Source organism: Palaemon carinicauda, chromosome 23, assembly GCF_036898095.1.
Source record: "Palaemon carinicauda isolate YSFRI2023 chromosome 23, ASM3689809v2, whole genome shotgun sequence".
NCBI lineage: Eukaryota > Metazoa > Arthropoda > Malacostraca > Decapoda > Palaemonidae > Palaemon > Palaemon carinicauda.
In genome coordinates, this window is record NC_090747.1 from 61,303,862 (window position 1) to 61,325,234 (window position 21,373).

At 47.6% G+C, this 21,373-nt stretch overlaps 1 long non-coding RNA gene across 1 annotated transcript in view; it reads right to left on the reverse strand.

Annotated features, from left to right (window-relative positions):
- The window catches only part of LOC137616942 (uncharacterized), a 43,162-nt gene that overhangs the window by 8,536 nt on the left and 13,253 nt on the right, over positions 1-21,373 (reverse strand). Inside the window, exon 2 of the long non-coding RNA XR_011039524.1 lies at positions 938-1,082. This is a non-coding gene — a long non-coding RNA (uncharacterized lncRNA). The remainder of the gene's footprint in view (positions 1-937; positions 1,083-21,373) is intronic.

Here is a 21,373-nt window from a genome sequence, read left to right on the forward strand (position 1 = left end):
GTACGTTGGAGACCGTCTGCATACTGTACATGAATATCAAACTACGTGTAGATACTAGAGTACAATGTAGATTCACATAATGGTGTAGATGTTGTTCATGTTACTAGTGCTAAGAGTGCCAAATTCTCAACATGAATTCATTCCTAAAATCCAAGTGAACTGCTAATCATGATTATAGGTACAGTATTATAAAGCTAAACAACTTCTATGAAGGCACTGCTAGGCCAGTGACTTGTCTGAAATGAAAAAGCAAATACTTGAAAAATTAGAAAAAAATTGAAAAGTCAAGTGGGAAGAAATGATAAGAGGTATGAGAAGAGAAGAAAAGGATCCATAGTTCTACATACTATGCATTGGGCATGGTATCCTGATCAGGGGCCCACAGAAGGACATATTCTTGACTGAAATTACTTCACCAAACGTTTAACTGAGCTCCACAAGGCACTAGAAGAGTTGGAAGACCCAGGCCTACATAGCTGAGGACTATGAAATGTGAAGTAGAATATGAGAAAAGGAGAAGTATTGAATTAAAAGCTCAAGATACAGACGGCTGGTGTAAGACCGAGGCCTTTTGCGTCAATAAGCGTAGGAGATGATGATGATGAAATTTTACACTTTCTCTAGCCTTTATCAGTGGTTCAGTCCTTAGACTTCTGTGTTGTCTCTATCTTGAGCTTTTAAATCAATACTTCTCCATTCATCATCTCCTACTTCAAGTTTCATAGTCCTCAGCCATGTAGGCCTGGGTCTCCTAACTCTTCTAGTGCCTTGTGGAGCCCAATTGAAAGTTTGGTGAACTAATCTCTCCTGGGGAGTACATAGAGTGTGTATGAAAACCGACCTGAGATGAAATCCTCTTGAATAACTTATTCTTGCAGTGAGATTAGAGCAAAGTAAAATACATTATAAGTTATATGCCAGAGTGGAATCTACTTACCTTTAAACCTTCTTCAAAGTTACACGACGAAAAGTGAAGTAATATTGATACTCAGCGAGTTTCTCTATTACGAAACCTTCCGTTGCTACTCTTCTTACTAAGCCATGTTTCTGAGATGATCTTAGCTTAAGTCAGGTTTTGCAGCCTAGAAACATTTCATAAAGATAAAATTCAATGAAATTCACAAACCGAAAAGGTCAACATTTAGTTGAAAATGACAAATTCGAAGATATGTTATTTTGATAATAAAATAAATTTTTGAATATACTTACCCGGTGATTATAATAGCTGCAACTCTGTTGCTCGACAGAAAAACTCTACGGAAAAATTCGCCAGCGATCGCTACACAGGTAGGGGGTGTACTCAACAGCGCCATCTGTCGTTCAGATACCCAGTACTTATTGTAAACAAAGAACTCAATTTTCTCCTCGGTCCACTGTGTCTCTATTGGGGAGGAAGGGAGGGTCCTTTAATTTATAATCACCGGGTAAGTATATTCAAAAATTTATTTTATTATCAAAATAACATTTTTCAATATTTAACTTAGCCGGTGATTATAATAGCTGATTCACACCCAGGGGGGTGGGTAGAGACCAGCAAAATATGTTTACATCATATGAGCTAAGAATTTTTATTTCATTTTAGAAGTTATCAAAATAACTAAACAAAATAAATAGGTACCTGGTAAGGAAGTCGACTTGAACAATTACTCTGCCTTTTTAAGTACGTCTTCCTTACGGAGCCTCGCGATCCTCTTAGGATGCTGAGCGACCCCTAGGAGCTGAAGTATCAAGGGTTGCAACCCATACAACAGGACCTCATCAAAACCTCTAATCTAGGCGCTTCTCAAGAAATGACTTTGACCACCCGCCAAATCAACTAGGATGCGAAAGGCTTCTTAGCCTTCCGGACAATCCAAAAACAACAATAAAAACATTTCAAGAGAAAGATTAATAAGGTTATGGAATTAGGGAATTGTAGTGGTTGAGCCCTCACCCACTACTGCACTCGCTGCTACGAATGGTCCCAGAGTGTAGCAGTTCTCGTAAAGAGACTGGACATCCTTAAGATAAAAAGACGCGAACACTGACTTGCTTTTCCAATAGGTTGCGTCGATTATACTTCGCAGAGATCTATTTTGTTTAAAGGCCACGGAAGTTGCGACAGCTCTAACTTCGTGTGTCCTTACCTTCAGCAAAGCTTGGTCTTCCTCATTCAGATGGGAATGAGCTTCTCGTATTAACAGTCTGATAAAATAGGATAAAGCATTCTTTGACATAGGCAAAGATGGTTTCTTAACTGAACACCATAAAGCTTCAGACGGGCCTCGTAAAGGTTTAGTTCGTTTTAAATAGAACTTAAGAGCTCTTACAGGGCATAAGACTCTTTCTAGTTCATTTCCAACCATACGATAAGCTTGGAATATCGAACGATTTTGGCCAAGGTCAAGAAGGCAGCTCGTTTTTGGCTAGAAAACCAAGTTGTAGAGAACATGTAGCCGTTTCAGATGAGAATCCGATGTTCTTGCTGAAGGCATGAATCTCACTGACTCTTTTAGCTGTGGCTAAGCATACCAGGAAAAGAGTCTTTAAGGTGAGATCTTTCAGGGAGGCTGATTGTAGCGGCTCGAACCTGTCTGACATAAGGAATCTTAGTACCACGTCTAAATTCCAACCAGGTGTAACCAAACGACGCTCCTTCGTGGTCTCAAAAGACTTAAGGAGGTCCTGTAGATCTTTATTGTTGGAAAGATCTAAGCCTCTGTGACGGAAGACTGATGCCAACATGCTTCTGTAACCCTTGATAGTGGGAGCTGAAAGAGATCGTTCTTTCCTCAGATATAAGAGGAAGTCAGCTATTTGAGTTACAGAGGTACTGGTCGAGGATACGGATACTGACTTGCACCAGTTTCGGAAGATTTCCCACTTCGATTGGTAGACTCTAAGGGTGGATGTTCTCCTTGCTCTAGCAATCGCTCTGGCTGCCTCCTTCGAAAAGCCTCTAGCTCTCGAATCTTTCGATAGTCTGAAGGCAGTCAGACGAAGAGCGTGGAGGCCTTGGTGTACCTTCTTTACGTGAGGCTGACGTAGAAGGTCCACCCTTAGGGGAAGTGTTCTGGGAACGTCTACTAGCCATCGAAGTACCTCGGTGAACCATTCTCTCGCGGGCCAGAGGGGAGCAACTAGCGTCAACCTTGTCCCTTCGTGAGAGGCGAACTTCTGCAGTACCTTGTTGACAATCTTGAACGGAGGGAATGCATATAGATCTAGATGTGACCAATCTAGGAGAAAGGCATCTATATGAACTGCTGCTGGGTCCGGGATTGGTGAGCAAAATATTGGGAGCCTCTTGGTCATCGAGGTTGCGAAGAGATCTATGGTTGGCTGGCCCCAGGTGGCCCAAAGTCTCTTGCAGGCATCCTTGTGGAGGGTCCATTCTGTTGGAATTATTTGTCCCTTCCGACTGAGACAATCTGCCATGACATTCAAGTTGCCTTGGATGAACCTCGTTACTAGTGATATGTTTAGACCTTTTGACCAGGTGAGGAGGTCCCTTGCGATCTCGTACAACGTCAGAGAGTAGGTCCCTCCTTGCTTGGAGATGTACGCCAAAGCCGTGGTGTTGTCCGAGTTCACCTCCACCACTTTGCCTTGAAGGAGAGACCTGAAGCTTTTCCAGGCCAGACGTACTGCCAGTAGCTCCTTGCAGTTGAAATGCATTGTCCTTTGACTCGAGTTCCATATTCCCGAGCATTCCCGACCGTCTAATGTCGCACCCCAGCCTACGTCCGATGCGTCCGAGAAGAGAACGTGGTTGGGAGTCTGAACAGCCAGGGGAAGACCCTCTCTTAGGTTGATATTGTCCTTTCACCAAGTCAGACAAGACTTTATCTTTTCGGAAACCGGGATCGAGACCGCTTCTAGCGTCTTGTCCTTTTTCCAGTGAAAAGCTAGATGGTATTGAAGAGGACGGAGGTGTAGTCTTCCTAGTGACACAAATTGATCCACGGATGACAGCGTCCCTACCAGACTCATCCACAGCCTGACTGAGCAGCGTTCCTTCTTCAGCATCTTCTGGATGGATAGCAGGGCTGGGGGCTGATCATCTTGTTGTTCAGCAACGTCCTCATCAGAGGGTTCCTCATCCGAAACTGATGAGGAAACGGCAACGGAGTGGGCAACGTCTGGCTCACTGAATCCGGTCGCACTGGTGGATGCGTGACGGAGCCGGACGCAAAATCATGGAACTGCTGCACAGTCTGTGAACTGTCAACAACCATGGGTGCGCGAGGAAGCACAGCGTCAACCCGAGACTGTCTAGACCGTCTGGGTTGTGCAGTCAACACCCTACCGGGTTGCTGAGGTTGACGCACTGCGTCAAAACAAGTCACCTCTGCTGGTTGTTGAACGTCCTGAACGTCAACAACCACCTCCGAGCGTCGCTTAACGTCAACGTGCGGCTGGCAACAGGGCGCACAACCGACCGGTTGGAAGGTTGTTGGCCAGAAGGTTCTTCTCCGCATTTAAGTCCTCTATCAAGGACGCAAGCTTGGACTGCATGTCTTGCAGCAAAGCCCATTTAGGGTCTACGGGAGCAGGTGTGGCAACAGACGGGGTTAGCGACTGAGGCGGAACCGTTTACCATCCCTGAAAGCCTTGTTATGCGTGACATAATAGTACAGCAAAACTTCAAAGGCTCGACAACAGCTGTGAAGTTGACCTGTAAACAACTTGGAGCGTCTCCTGGCTAGGCGCCAGGGAGAGTCTACCAGAATTGAGAAGTCTATCTGGGCAGAGGCATGAACTCCCAAGCCGAGAACTTCTCTCGTGTCATATCAGACTCTCGCTCTATAAACCAGTTTAAAAGAAGGGAAAGCAAAGGCTGTATCCCCCAAACTCCTCCTGGTGAAAAACCAGTCGCCTAGCCAACGTAACGCTCTCTAGGAGAGCGAGAGAGCACTAGCTTAAAAACAATGGCTTCGAAGTAGCTAGGCCTAGTGTAAGCTCTGACGTTTAGGCGAACGAGGAGCAGCAGTTACAAAAAGATCCGGACGAAGATCCTTAAAAAAAATCATCATGATTTAATTAAAGTCCATAGGAGGCTAAGCAGCTTTAGGCTCCTCTCCATCTGACAGAGTCCTCAAGGGAATATCAGTAGGAGGGAGAACAGCAACTTCCTCATCTACAGGAACCTTGTCCGATAAAAGCTGAGTCTCTCACTGGTGCATTAGTAGCGGACCAGAACGCAACGTCATGTAACTGCTTGACAGTCTGTGAACTGTCAACAACTGAACTGTCAACCACAACAGGTGCGTGAGGACGCACAGCGTCCACTCGAGACTGCTTTGACTGCCTAGACTGAGCAGTCAAAACAACTCTAGAATGCGGAGGTTGACGCACAGCATCAAAACAAGTCAACTCCGATTGTTAGTGAACGTCTTGAACGTCAACAGGAGCATCAGCCAGTGGCCTAACGTCCAAATGCGGCTGAAAAACCACACGAGACCGCATCGAGTGTGGTTCTAAACAACCTGACTGACGTGACTAAGCTACGCCAACGTCAACAGTAAGCACAAAGGAACGTTAGGTTGGCTGAAAGCCAGGATATCGATGAGATAAACGGCTAGACTCAACGGACTAATCGGCAGAATAGTCTTCCATAAGGGAGGCAAGCATATACTGCATGTTTTGCCATACAACCCATTAAGGATCAACGGAAATGGTTGTGGTAATAGACGAGGGTAACGTCTGTGACCGCAACACTTTGCCTACAAAAAAAGACTCTCGGAGTCTGTGTTACGCTTTTGTTAGGCGGCGAGCAGTTATCCGATGACTGCATAGGGTCAGAGCTGTCCTAATGGCTGTAACCAGGACGCTGGACCTGTCCTGAAAGGACTGACTTTCGCTTAAGGGCTTCGAAACCTTGTGATAGGTTTCTTATGCGAAAAGCCTACGGATGGCGAGGAGAAACAACGTCTCTCTCGTCTTATGGTAGGGGAGATCTTGGTAAGATACACCCGATACCATAGAGGGAAAACGTCTGTTCGTTGGTCAAGGCCTCTCGAACCCATAAGTCGTTTGACATTACTTCTCCCCTGGGCTTGGGAGCATGTAAGAGGTCCCGGACTAGGTGAACGACAGGCACGAACAGACGAACCCTCGGACGCAACACTGTAACACTTTGCGCCTCGGACGCAACACTGTAACACTTTGCGCATATCACTTTATCACTTCGATTTTCTGTTTTGCACTTATTTCTACCTGAAACACGCAATTCTACCCTTCATTAAAAGGTAGTAATTGCGAAATTAGTCGTATAATGCAAGCTCATAATACCAGCAAAAAACAGAAAACATATTTTAAGATAAAAAGAAAAATCAGTGGCTGGGAAAGAGACTAAACACTTGTTCATATAACTACGTTTTCAATCTCTCACCGCACATAGCCTGGGGACGAGAATAAAAACCTAAAAACGTTTTATCCTTCCTCCCCGTACAGCGACTAGGGACGTGAGTAACACGAGAACAACGTTACCCGCTTGAACGGAACGTTTTCTCTCCTCTCTCTCCCTCCGTCTCTATCTTTCTCTCTCTTTCTCTCTTGATTTCGCACCTAAGAGAAGAGCCCAATTATATATCGTCAAAAAAACATGTTATTTGACTAAAGGAAAAAACTGAAAGGTTTTTCAAATAAAAAGTTCCTTTAAATTAGAATTTAAAACATTTAAGCTAAGAAAGAATGAACAAAACGTCAGAATCGATTTACTCTTACTGCAAAGTGAAACCGTGATACACTCTCTCTCTATCGTAACGATAGAGCGCATGTTGAACGTCCTGAACGTCAACAACTGCGTAGCATAAAAAACTAAACGTTAGTTCATCTTTGAAAACAGTACGAAGACTATCAAAGAAATTCTTTCATAAAATATTACATTTAAAAAGTTTTAAATCCTTAGCTCTTTAAAAGCTAAAGACGATATAAAGGGCTCAACGTTGATTAACTTCGGTTTCCAAGTTAGGACCACCTACTCTCAGGAAAGGTCTATATAAACAAAGCATTAAAATTTATTTTTATATGTTTATAAAAAATGGAAAGTTAATCGAAGAGGCCTAATAAAGGCGGAGAGATATAAAATATATAGAGGAAAATCTATAACGTGATAAGATAATTACTAAAAGCCTAAACACACTTCCGTCTAAGGGAAGGGTTCGCCATTTAAAAGTGAAAGAAAGTCCATACTCTCTGTCACCATAATTAAATCTATCCAAAACGAGTTCAAGTTTTAAGATGAAGATAAAACACCTGCATAGCGAAATCTCAAAACTAGAATAGTGTACTTCACCAAATAGTTGTGAAAAAAAATCCAGTTAGCAACAGCGAATTAGGTCTTGCCGGTAGCCCGACAGTGAGAAAATTGAGTTCTTTGTTTACAATGAGTACTGGGTATCTGAACGACAGATGGCGCTGTTGAGTACACCCCCTACCTGTGTAGCGATCGCTGGCGAATTTTTCCGTAGAGTTTTTCTGTCGAGCAACAGAGTTGCAGCTATTATAATCACCGGCTAAGTTAAATATTGAAAATTGTATTTTTCCTAACCATACAAACCTTAGCTATTTACAAAGGGTTATTACTTTTAGCGTAGCTGAAATGGCGAGCCATTAGAATTTAACGAGGGTGTATTACCCCCGCGCTAGTTAGCGGGGGGGGGTAGGGGAGTAGTAGCTAGCTACCCCTCCTTCCCCTCACACACACAGGTGAATACTCACTTTCACTTAGAGGTAGGACTTGTCTTGGGGGACAGGGCTGGCGGGCAAATATGTGTAAATAGCTAAGGTTTGTATGGTTAGGAAAAATACAAATTATCTTCGAATTTGTCATTTGTTCCGTAACCGAAATACAAACCACGCTATTTACAAAGGGTGACTTATCCCTTAGGAAGGGTGGAAAGTCCCCAGCCATACTGGCTTTGGCTTTACCCGGGGACTCAGAATCCGAGTGAGTCGCACTCGAGAAAAGGAGTCCCTGCACCTCACAAGTTCCTTGCTCTGCAAGGAACCATGTGGCCTACGTAAGCTTGTGTGTGAAGGAAGAAGTGTGACTCGTCCTAGGCAGTTGACCTGGAGTTCCAGAAGGAACTCTGGGTTAGGACGTTCCCAATACCACCTCGTCAGGGTATGGGGGACGCGACAGTATTGACTCAATACTCGGAACACAAGGAAGCATGGTTTACCTGCAGAGGTTCGAGGTCAGCTATGCAGAGACCAGGATGCTGCTTCCCAGTAGAGGGGATGATGAAGAAAGAAGTAAGGGCCAGACATACTTCTTTCGTTCATGCAGACTAAAACCTGATAACAATGCCCTCAACCTTCTGCTACCTGTCCAAAAGGGAGCCTGAGGTTAGACCAGCTGTTGTGTAGCCACCACAGAGCGATAGAAAACGTATCGAGACTCCTGTGGGTCACGCCCTGCAGGAAGCGGGCTGCGAAGGTCATCAGACGCTTCCAGACTCCAGCTTGTAGCACCTGCGTCACAGAGTAGTATTACTCGAAGGCGAGGGACGTTGCGATGTATCCAACATCGTGCTGTAGGGCGACGTGACGGGGGAGGGTCTGAAGACAGGACGAGATGAATGTCCTTGAGTCCGGGCTGAAGAGGTATACTGGTGACTTTCCCCCCATGTCCTCCTTGTGTTCCCAAATCGGCTGCAACTGAGGACAAACTGCAGCTGTTCCCAGCGCTAACCTCTCGATTCCTTACTGGCAAGAAAGAGAAGGTCTTGGGACATCAGACACAGAATGGAGACTCGAAATCTTGAATGAATCGGACCGAAGGGCCGGGACCCTCAGATTCTGAGTCTAGCCAACAACTCAGGAGCGAGCCTGAATGTTGCCTTCCCCTCTTCCTTAGAAAGGGGGGAGTAGTAAGAGACCAAGAAGATTGCTTACACACTGGCCGTGGCCAGAGTGAGCAGAAGACCCAAGGCGGAATACAATCCGAGGCCTGTCGTAAAAGGGTCTTGAGAAGATCTCTTAAAGGACTAAAAGTCCGAGCCATGCTCCAAGTTGGAGGTCTTCCTCCGACTAGGGCAGGGACGATCGTAGCTTCGCATGAGCGAGGATAGATCCAGGGGGCAGGAAAAAGTTATTCCTTTAAGCCTGAAGGTCAGGGAAAGGCTGAGCGACAGGCTTCATTGCCGAGAGCGGAAAGGAGTTTCCTCCCGCCGAAAGGCAATAAGACCGTTATTGCTGGAGAAGAGGCCTCAAGGGAAGAGGTATATCTCCCACGGCACCAACCACCTTAGACTCTTCACTTTGCCTGGGAGACCCCTGTGGATGACTATCGCAGATGACGCGACCTCCGTACCGCGACTGTAGCGGGTTGTCTCTTCTAGAGGAAGCGTAGTGTCTCCAGGCATGAAGCCGAAGCGACGCCCCGGTTCGGGAGAGATGTCGCAGTGTGGTTGCTTGAGTAGTCTGCGCCGTGGGAGAAGCTCTCCTGGGAGTTCCGTCAGGGGAAGCAGAGGGTCCAGAAACCGTTCTGCGCGTAGTCCCAGTGGAGCTCTCCCATTGAAAGGTTGACAGACAACCTGGTCTTGTTGAGGCCCATTGTCCGCAGACAAAAAGGAGGGAAGACGCAGGCGTCGAAGTTGTCCCACCATCACCGGAATGCATCTTGCCAGTGTCTCGGGGTCTGAGACTGGGGGGAAGACTAGCGGAAGCTTGAGGTTCCAAGCTGTCGCGATCAGGTCCCCCAGACCAGCACTTGCTGGTTACCCAAGGTCAAAGACCCCTAGGTACACTCTCTATGAGGCTCTGCTCGGATAGTCTGAGAGAAACATTCCCCTGCCTGGAATGAGAGAGCCGATGGTGGTACTGAGAGAATCTCAATCATCCCGGTATCTCTACTGCAAGATGTGAAGGTGTGAAAATGCGTCCCCTGCTGGTTAGAATGAAGTCGGCGCGCAACGGGGAGACTCGGCAGGAGCTGTAGGATCTGAAGAGGGGCCAGACTAAGGCCCCTAAGCCTGCCTGAATGATGGAGAGGTATCCTTCAGGTCTTGACCATAGGCCTGGACCGGAACATGCCCCCCCCCCCCCCTTTCCTTTGACGAGTCCGAGAACCGCATCAAGAATGTGGGGAAAGGACGAGAATATCCACTACCATCAAGAGGCTCCATAGGTCAACACCCATTGCAGGTCTAATAGTTCCGCTGGTCCCATAGGGCCAGGGAGTCCGGTTAAACATTGCCTGAAGCCACCGGAACTTGGATCGCCCCACATGGAACTTATCCTGAGGCGACCGTTCGGACTATAGACGGGTCAATGAGGAAAGAAGAACTAGGAAACGTTCCAAGGTAGGGCTGAAAGCTCTGCTTGACTGAGAACAGGTACTGCGACTCTCCTCAGTCTTGCCACAGTCAACCGAAAGGAAGGCTCGGAGGATGTGGTAACAGAATCTGGCGTCCCCAGGTGGTCACCCATCCAAGTACCGACGTTGCTTAACCTCGCTGGATGGACGAGAAGCGGGGTTTCCAATGTGGTAAGGCGGTTGACTCAATATCATGGCCAGATACTCCAGATGTTGAGGCAGAGGAAGAGAAGGCTCCAAGCAAAATACCATGAGCCCACACTCATGGTAAGCATCAGGAAGTTTGTCCCGGCGCTGAAGAGGGTAGAAACCCGAGCCTACCGGAGTTGACCAGCCCTCCAAACAGCAGAGGCGGCGGAAGTCTGCACCTGAGCGGCCAAGAGGAAGGCAGGGAGAGTTCTCTGGGGAAACAAACCTGCTATGCCACGGCGGGATAGCCACACTGCATCATAAGTAGGAATACTTGCAGTCTAGGCTGAATTCGACGAGCACACTGGAAGATGGATGGAATGGAAACTGAAAGTACCCGTCCTTCCGATCCAGGGTTTAAGGAGTCCTGTCGCCTCGTTACCAGTCTGATCGATTCTGCTGGCCGAAGTTTATTCGACAAACTTGATCGGGGCTGAGAGGTCGACTATGGACATCCCCTCTCAGATCCTTCCTTACAAGAAAGGATCGACTGAGGGGGCCGGGGGTGAAGCCGTCGATGATCCTAAGGAAGACCTTTGCCTAAGGTATGGATCATTCTGCCCAACCGGGCAACTCTGCTGACGCTATGGCATAGAGGTTCAGAGACACTGAATTCGCTGACAGAGACGGCAGGCGCGATATCCTTTGCTACTCACAGAGAATATGCGGGAATGGGCATCGGGAAGCTGTCATTCGGATGAGTAACCTTAAGCATCCTCCCAGTGAAAATCCTGCAATCCTAGAGTTCGTGAACTCCTTTTAGGACTATGCCCCCCCAGGGGAGTCTCCCGTGCCATCTGTTCCTGACAGGAGAAAACTGCAATTGGACACCTTGTCCCAGTTGTCGTAGCCGATAACTTAGGCCGACGTGGTTGAAAGAAAAGGCGCTGGAGCCCTGCAGAGTCTGGAAGAAAGCGCCTTGGAGGAGTGAAACCGGAAGTCGATTTACTCCGCACAGCAGCTGTCTAAGTCTCTGTCCTTGGGCACAAACAAACTCTTCTCAAGGATGGAAGGGTGTCTGAGGTCGTCGACCTCCACAGATGAGACACCCGAAGGAAGCCTTCAGTCAGCGCGTCCAGATGGTACAACATCGAGCTTGTCCGCAAGTTAGATACTTAACGTCGAAAGGCCAAGGTGCCTGAGCTCGAGAGGAGGAAAGTACCCTTGATCTTCCTGTAGCTTCCTTGAACCAAACCTCGGGCCGTAACCGAGGAGGGAAAGAACCTGGTAAGCTCCCAGAGGAAGAGGTAAGCAATCACCCCTTGTCCGATGGAGAAATCTCGAATGGAAAGCCCCCCCCCGCCAAAAGTCCTTCCAGGGAATGACGGGGAAGGGCTAACCCAGGTTCAGGAATAGAGGAGTGTTGCTCAGATCTCCCTTAAGTTTCTCCTATTCTTGCAAGTGCCATGCTCTGTGTTTACGGGGTGAGACAGTGTTATGGAAATACGCTCCAGAAGAACTCGCCAGGCTGGTCATGCTGCGAAAACCCCATTGGGAATCGTGGTCGCAATTGCCCTGGAGCTCGCGCGACGGGAATTCCTGGTGGTCGGCGGGCGATAACCCATAGACGAGCAATGGATACTGCAAGAAATAAGCCGACATTTGTGCGAAGAAACACTGTAGGTTCGCGCGACGGAACTACATCCGTCTGTGCGATGGAAAAAAAACCGTTGGTTCGCGCGTGGGCGAACATTGGAGAGCATGAGCGTAGACGTGCAGGCACGTGAGCGCGCAGGCGAGTGGTCGCGCGGTTGCACGGGCGAGCGGTTGCACGGGCGAGCGGTCGCGCGGTTGCACGGGCGAGCGGTCGCGCGGTTGCACGGGCGAGCGGTCGTGAGGGTGGGCAGGTGGATGAGAGCGAGTCCGAGGCGGCGAACGCAAGCGTTAGCGCGATGGCGAGGAAACGCGCTGCCGCGTGGGCGAGGAGGACTGCTGGCGATATGGATCAACAAGCGATCGGTGGTGAGCTGGTGAGCGCTAACGCGCAGGTTGGCGATGGCGCGTTGTGATATGCCGACGCGATGGTCGAGCAGTATGCGCAGGTGAGCGATCGTGCGATGGCGAGCAGTATGCGAAGGTGAGCGATCACGAGCAGTGATCAGCATGCGCAGGGTCGCGCGATGGTGATCAGTATGCGCAGGGTCGCGTGATGGTGATCAGCATGCCAGGGTCGCGCGATGGCGATCAGCATGCGCAGGTTGGCGGTCGCGCGATGGCAAACAGCATCTGCAGGTGGGCGATCGCGTGATGGTGAACAGCATATGCAGTTGAGGGTCACGCGATGGTGATCAGCATGCGCAGGGTTGAGCGATGGTGATCAGCATGCGCAGGGTTGAGCGATGGTGATCAGCATCCGCAGGTGTGCGGTCGCGCGGGTGGCGATCAGCATCCGCAGTTGAGGGTCGCGCGATGGCGATCAGCATCCGCAGTTGAGGGTCGCGCGATGGCGATCAGCATCCGCAGGTGAGGGTCGCGCGATGGCGATCAGCATCCGCAGTTGAGGGTCGCGCGATGGCGATCAGCATCCGCAGTTGAGGGTCGCGCGATGGCGATCAGCATCCGCAGTTGAGGGTCGCGCGATGGCGATCAGCATCCGCAGTTGAGGGTCACGCAATGGCGATCAGCATCCGCAGTTGAGGGTCGCGCGATGGCGATCAGCATGCGCAGGTGAGATAGTAGCTGGCGAACCATGTTCCTTCAGAAGTGTTGGAGAACGTTGGCGTGCCGGCTGTAACACACGTGGGCGATCCGGAGATCGCTGGCGAGCTGATGATCGCTGGCGGGCTGATGATCGCTGACGAGCTGATGATCGCTGGCGAGCTGATGATCGCCGACGAGCTGATGATCGCTGACGAGCTGATGATCGCTGACGAGCTGATGATTGCTGACGAGCAGAAGGCTACGCGTGGAAGCCTGCGCAAAGAAGAAGAGTCCTTGACCCCGACCTGAACCGAAGTTCTAGATCGCGAGGGCGAACGTGGGCGCACAGGGCGCGTAACAGGAACCAACAGGAACCGCAGGGAAGATCATCTTGAAAGCGCTGAAGAACAGGAGAGCGCTGATGAGCAGAAGGGTGCGCAGGGAAACCCTGACACGCAAGGGAAGAACCCCCGTGGGGGCAACCCTTTGCCCCGAAGGGATCGTTGTCCGCCGGGAGACTGATGTCCGTCGGAAGACCGCTGTCCGTCGGGCAGACCGTTGTCCGTCGGGAAGACCGTTGCCCGTCGGAAGACGAGATCAGACTGCTGTCCATCTGCACCAAGGAGGAAGATCGAGAAAAAGGAGTTGTAGGCTGCAAACGGAGATCCAAAAATGCGCCTCAAGCACCCTTATAGGGAGATGAGAGGCCCTTACGACGAGGCGGACGGTGGGCCTTACGGCGAGGGAGGCCAACAGCAACAGCAACAGCAACAGAAGAAACCTCCGAAGAGGAGTCTCTATGAGTGTACTCTCTCGCGAACGAAAGAGAAACACTTCGTGGAAGAGACTGGTCAGCCAGTGACCTAAAAGGAGCAATCCTCCGAAGAGGAGCTCCTGCAGTTGCCCAGCCCCTTGAGCGAAACTGCAGGTGCGACCGCTCAGCACCAAGAGCATAGTCGCACGAAAAAAAGGCAAGAGAAGAACCCCCCAAAAGGAGAAAAACTCAAGCCTGGACAGGAAAAACTTCTCTCGGAAGGAAAGTTATCCGCCCAAGGAGGCAAGCCTCCTGACTGTTCTAAAATGAACTGGAGAGCTGTCCGTCGACACGGGAGTACTACCAGTAGAAGGAGACACGCCTCTGACGAAAATACAAGGGGGGAGGCAGCAACAGCCGAATCCCCAGGACTCAACCAGACAGCTCACACCGTTGCTATATTACAGAAACGAACTAGATCGGTAACTGTAAAAAAAAAATAAAACAAATAATATTAGTACACATTCATTCCCCCGGGAAGGCTCCGAAGGGGAATCCCGAGGGAAAGGAACAAGAATTACACAACAGGCACGTGCCCTCACAACCACTTACACTCGCGGAAGGAGAGCTGTAACCAAAACAGAATTATAACAATTATAATTATGTAACTATGTAATTATGTAAATTAAAAATGAATGAACACTAAAGAAAGAACGAAAACCCCGAAAGGAATCGTTCTACAAGCCGAAAAACAAAAAACATGATATTTTAATTATAAAATAAATTTTTGAATATACTTACCCGGTGAATATATAATAGCTGCAACTCTGCGGCTCGACAGAAAACACACTCAAAAAAACTCGCGAGCGATCGGTATGAAGGTTGCGGGTGTGCCCACCAGCGCCAACTGTCGGCCAGATACCACTCTTGTATGTAAACAAAACCTTCAATTCTTCTCGTTCCGCTGTGTCTCTATTGGGGAGGAAGGGAGGGTCATTTAATTTATATATTCACCGGGTAAGTATATTCAAAAATTTATTTTATAATTAAAATATCATTTTTAAATATTTAACTTAGCCAGTGAATATATAATAGCTGATTCACACCCAAGGAGGTGGGTAGAGACAGAGTTAATTATGTTTACAGCGTATAAGCTAAGAGTTTTTTCATTTTGACAGTTATCAATATAACAAAACCAAAATAAATAGGTACCTGGTAAGGAAGTTGACTTAGACGATTACTCTGCCTTGTAAGTCTGTCTTCCTCACGGAGCCCAGCGATCCTCTTAGGATGCTGAAAGACTCCCAGGAGCTGAAGTATCAAGGGCTGCAACCCATACAACAGGACCTCATCAAACCCCTAATCTGGGCGCTCTCAAGAAATGACTTTGACCACCCGCCAAATCAACCAGGATGCGAAAGGCTTCTTAGCCTTCCGAACAACCCATAAAACAATATTAAAAACATTTCAAGAGACAGATTAAAAGGATATTGGAATTAGGGAAGTGTAGTGGTAGAACCCTCACCCACTACTGCACTCGCTGCAACAAATGGACCCAGTGTGTAGCAGTCCTCGTAAAGAGTCTGGACATCTTTTAAGTAAAATGACGCGAACACTGACTTGTTTCTCCAAAAAGTCGCGTCCATAATACTTTGCAGAGATTTATTTTGCTTGAAGGCCACGGAGGTTGCTATATCTCTAACTTCGTGCGTCTTGACCTTAAGCAAACATCGGTCTTTCTCATTCAAGTGAGAATGAGCTTCTCGTATTAAAAAAATCTGATAAAATATGACAAAGAATTCTTTGACATAGGCAATGAAGGTTTCTTAACTGAGCACCATAATGCCTCAGATTTCCCTCGTAATGGCTTAGTACGGGCTAAATCGAACTTAAGAGCTCTAACAGGACATACAGTAATACTCTTTCCAGTTCGTTGCCTACGATCTCTGATAAGCAAGGAATATCAAAATATTTAGGCCAAGGACGAGAAGGCAGTTCATTTTTGGCCAGGAAACCAAGTTGAAGTGAACAAGTGGCTTTTTTCTGTAGAAAAGCCGATGTTCTTACTGAAGGCATGAAGTTCACTGACCCTTTTAGCCGAAGCCAAGCACACTAGGAAAAGTGTCTTGAGGGTGAGATCCTTCAGGGAGGGTGAATGTAATGGCTCAAACCTGTCTGACATGAGGAACCTTAGGACCAAGTCTAAGTTCCATCCAGGAGTTGCCAAACGACGTTCCTTAGAGGTCTCGAAAGACTTAAGGAGATCTTGGAGATCTTTATTGTTGGAAAGATCTAAGCCTCTATGTCGAAAGACCGAAGCCAACATGCTCCTGTAGCCCTTAATCGTGGGAGCTGAAAGGGAGCGAACCTTTCTCAGATGTAAAAGAAAATCTGCGATTTGGGCTACAGAGGTACTGGACGAGGACACAGATGCTGACTTGCACCAGTCTCGAAAGACTTCCCACTTCGACTGGTATACTCTAATGGTAGAAGCTCTCCTAGCTCTTGCAATCGCACTGACTGCCTCCTTCGAAAAGCCTCTAGCTCTTGAGAGTCTTTCGATAGTCTGAAGGAAGTCAGATGAAGAGCGGGGAGGCTTTGATGGACATTCTTTACATGGGGCTGACGTAACAGATCTACCCTTAGAGGAAGACTTCTTGGAAAGTCTACCAGCCATTGAAGTACCTCGGTGAACCACTCTCTCGCGGGCCAGAGGGTAGCAACCAACGTCAACCTTGTCCCTCCGTGAGAGGCGAACTTCTGCAGTACCTTGTTGACTATCTTGAATGGTGGGAATGCATATTAAGTCCATAAAAGACCAATCCAGTAGAAACGCGTCTATGTAGATTGCTTCTGTATCTAGGACTGGAGAGCAAAAGATTGGTAACCTTTTGGTCAACGAGGAGGCAAAGAGGTCTATGGTGGGTTGACCCCAAGTAGCCCAAAGACTCTTGCCCACGTCCTTGTGGAGGGTCCATTCCGTGGGTATCACCTGACCCCTCCGACTGAGACAGTCTACCAAGACGTTCAAGTCCCCCTGGATGAATCTCGTCAACAGGGAGATGCCTCGAATTCTTGACCATAAGAGAAGGTCCCTTGCGATCTCGAGCAGCGTGAAGGAGTGTGTGCCTCCTTGCTTGGAGATGTACGCCAAAGTTGTGGTGTTGTCTGAGTTGACCTCTACCACTTAGTTTCGAAGACGCTTTCTAATATCATCAAGGCCAAGTGGATTGCTAATAGCTCCTTGCCGTTGATGTGCATGCTCTTCTGACTTGAGGTCCACAGACCCGAGCATTCCCGACCGTCCAGGGTCGCACCCCAACCCAAACCCGACGCGTCTGAGGACAACACGTGGTTTGGGTTCTTGACTGCTAGGGATAGTCCCTCTCTCAGACTGATATTGCTGTCCCACCATTTCAGGCATGCCTTTATTGGTTCGGAGACTGGGAATGATACCGTCTCTAATGTCTTGTCCTAGTTCCAGTGAGAGGCTAGATGGAACCGGAGAGGCAGAAGGGGTAGTCTTCCTAGTGAGACAAACTGCTCCAGGGATGAGAGAGTCCCTACGAGACTGTTCCAACTCCTGACTGAATAAACGTTTTCTTTTCAGCATTAGTTGGACTTCGAGCAGGGCTTGACTGCGAAGCTCCATCCCCAAATATAGAATAATCTGGGATGGGATCAGTTGGGACTTTTAGGTTGACCACAAGTCCCAACTCCCTGGCCAGACTCAACGTCCAATGTAGATCCTGCAGACAGCGAAGGCTGGACGATGCTCTGAGAAGCCAGTCGTCCAAGTACAGGGAGGCTCGGATCCCCGATAGATGGAGGGATTTTGCCACATTCCTCATGAGCCTCGTAAACACGAGAGGCGCAGGACTGAGGCCAAAGCACAGGGCTCGAAACTGGTACCCCACATTCCTGTAAACAAACCTCAGAAACGGTTGGGAATCCGGGTGTATAGGAATGTGGAAGTATGCCTCCTGAAGGTCGAGAGAGACCATCCAGTCGCCTTCCATAAATGCTGTCAAGACAGCCTGGTAGACTTCATCGTGAAGTTTGTCTTGACAATGAACACATTGAGCGCACTTGCCTCTTACGTACTCCTGCAGTGAACATGGCTGCCAAATCATGGAGCCATCCCTGAGGGACTTGTTCCTGCAGAGAACGTGGCTGTCAGATCATTGGAGCCATCCCTGAAAGCCTTGTTTATGCATGACATAATTGTACAGCAAAACTTCAAAGGCTCGAAAACAGCTGTGAAGTTGACCTGTAAAACCTTGGAGCGTCTCCTGGCCAGGCGCCAGGGAGAGTCTATGAGGTTTGAGAAGTCTATCTGGGCAGAGGCAGGAACTCCCAAGCCGAGAACTTCTCTCGTGTTATATCAGACTCTCGCTCTATAAGCCAGTTTAAAAGAAGGGAAAGCAAAGGCTGTATCCCCCAAACTCCTCCTGGTGATAAACCAGTCGCCTAGCAAACGTAAAGCTCTCTTAGAAGAGCGAGAGAGCACTAGCTTATAAAACAACGGCTTCGAAGTAGCTCGGCCTAGTGTAAGCTCTGACGTTTAGGCGAACGAGGAGCAGCAGTTACAAAAAGATCCGGACAAAGATCCTTAAAAATCAGCATGATTTATTTAAAGTCCATAGAGGGCTAAGCAGCTTTAGGCTCCTCTCCGTCTGACAGAGTCCTCAAGGGAATATCAGTAGGAGGGGGAACAGCAACTTCCTCATCTGAAGGAACCTAGTCCGATAATAGCTGAGTCTCAAGCAAGGGAGAGACCTACCGTGGTGGCAATGCTTTACAAGCAGAGTCCACACGCACTGGTGCATTAGTAGCGGACCAGGACGCAACGTCATGTAACTGCTTGACAGACTGTGAACTGTCAACAACAACAGGTGCGAGAGACCAGGACGCAATGTCATGTAACTGCTTGACAGTCTGTGAACTGTCAACAACAACAGGTGCGTGAGGACGCACAGCGTCCACTCGAGACTGCTTTGACCGCCTAGACTGAGCAGTCAAAACAACTCTAGAATGCGGAGGTTGACGCTCAGCGTCAAAACAAGTCAACTCCGATTGTTAGCGAACGTCCTGAACGTCAACAGGAGCATCAGCAAGTGGCCTAACGTCCAAATGCGGCTGAAAATCCACACGAGACCGCATCGAGTGTGGTTCTAAACAACCTGACTGACGTGACTTAGCTACGCCAACGTTAACAGGACGCACAAAGGAACGTTAGGGTGGCTGAAAGCCAGGATCTCGATGAGATAAACGGCTAGGCTCAACGGACTTATCGGCAGAATAGTCTTCCATAAGGGAGGCAAGCTTATTCTGCATGTCTTGCCGTACAACCCATTTAGGATCAACGGGAATGGTTGCGGTAAGAGACGAGGGTAACGTCTGTGACCGCAAAACCTTGCCTACAAAAAGACTCTCGGAGTCTGTGTTACGCTTTTGTTAGGCGGCGAGCAGTCTTCCGATGACTGCATAGGGTCAGAGCTGTCCTAATGGTTAAAACCAGGACGCTGGACCTGTCCTGAAAGGACTGACTTTCGCTTAAAGGGCCTCGAAACCTTGTTTCACGGTTTCTTATGCGAAAAGCCTTCGGATGACGAGGAGAAAATCGTCTCTCTCGCCCTATGGTAGGGATGATCTTGGTAAGATACACCCGATACCATAGAGGGAACGTCTGTTCGCTGATCAAGGCCTCTCGAACCCATAAGTCGTACGACATTACTTCTCCCCTGGGCTTGGGAGCTTGCAAGAGGTCCCGGACTAGGCGAACGACAGGCACGAACAGACGAACCCTCGGTCGCAACACTGATAACACTTTGCGCAATATCACTTTATCACTACGATTTTCTGTTTTGCACTTATTTCACTGAAATCGAATCTTTTAACAATTCACATTAGGTATGAATAAAACTGATTTCTACCTGAAGCACGCAATTCTACCCTCATCAAAAGGTTGTAATTGCGAAATCAGTCGTATAATGCAAGCACATTAATACCAGCAAAAAACAGAAAACATATTTTAAGATAAAAAATTCAGTGGCTGGGGAAGAGACTAAACACTAGTTCATTCAAAACTACGTTTTCAATCTCTCACCGTACACTGCCTTGGGACGAGAATAAAAAACTAAAAACGTTTTATCCTTTCTCCGCGTACAGAGACTAGGGACGAGAGTAACTCGAGAACAACGTTACCCACTTGGGACGAGATAAAGATCGGAACGTTTTCTCTCCTCTCTCTCCCTCCGTCTCTATCTCTCTCTCTCTCTCTCTCTTGATTTCGCACCTAAGAGAAGAGCCCACTTACGTTTCGTCGAAAAAAACAGGTTATTTGACCAAAGGAAAAAACTGAAAGGTTTTTCAATTAAAAAGTTCCTTTAAAATAGAATTTAAAACATTTAAGCTTTGAAAGAAGAATGAACAAAACGTCAGAATCGATTTACTCTTTCTGCAAAGTGAAACCGTGATACTCTCTCTCTCTATCGTAACGATAGAGCGCAAACTGCGTAGCATAAATAAACTAAACGTTAGTTCATCTTTGAAACAGTACGAAGACTATTCAAAGAAAATCTTTCATAAAATATCTATTAAAAAATATTCATTTAATAAGTTTTAAATCATTAGCTCTTTAAAAGCTATTTACGATTGAAAGGGCTCAACGTTGTTTAACTTCGGTTTCCAAGTTAGGACCGCCTACTCTCAGGAAAGGTCGCATATAAACAAATCATTAAAATTTATTTTGATGTTTATTATAAATGGAAAGCTAATCGAAGAGGCCTAATAAAGGCGGTTGAGATATAAAATATATAGAGGAAAATCTATAATTAATTTATAACGTGATAGGATAATTGCTAAAAGCCTAAACACACTTCCGTCTAAGGGAAGGGTCGGCCATTTAAAAGTCAAAGAAAGTCCATACTCTCTTTGTCATCAAAAATTAAATCTATCCAAAAACGAGTTCAAGATTTAAGATGAAGATAAAACACCTGCACTGCGAAAGCTCAAACCAAAATGAAGTACTTCACCAAATATGTTGAGAAAACTCCAGGTTCTACAGCGAGTATTGATACGTCTTGTCGTCAACGTCGACAGAGAAGAATTGAAGGTTTTATTTACATACAAGAGTGGTATCTGGCCGACAGTTGGCGCTGGTGGGCACACCCGCAACCTTCATAGCGATCGCTCGCGAGTTTTTTTGAGTGTGTTTTCTGTCGAGCCGCAGAGTTGCAGCTATTATATATTCACCGGCTAAGTTAAATATTTAAAAAACTACAATTAGATTCATAACTAATTGATACAAACGTATGGCGTATCAACCCCCCACACGGAAAGGAACCTAGGCTACAAGGGCGCAGTAACACGTAGTAAAAGGGTGAACGACCTCAAGAGAGAGAGAGAGAAAGACATAAGTCAAACTCGATCGCCACCCATAAAATACGCCGTGGTGGCCTAACTGCCGAGGCCTCCACGTA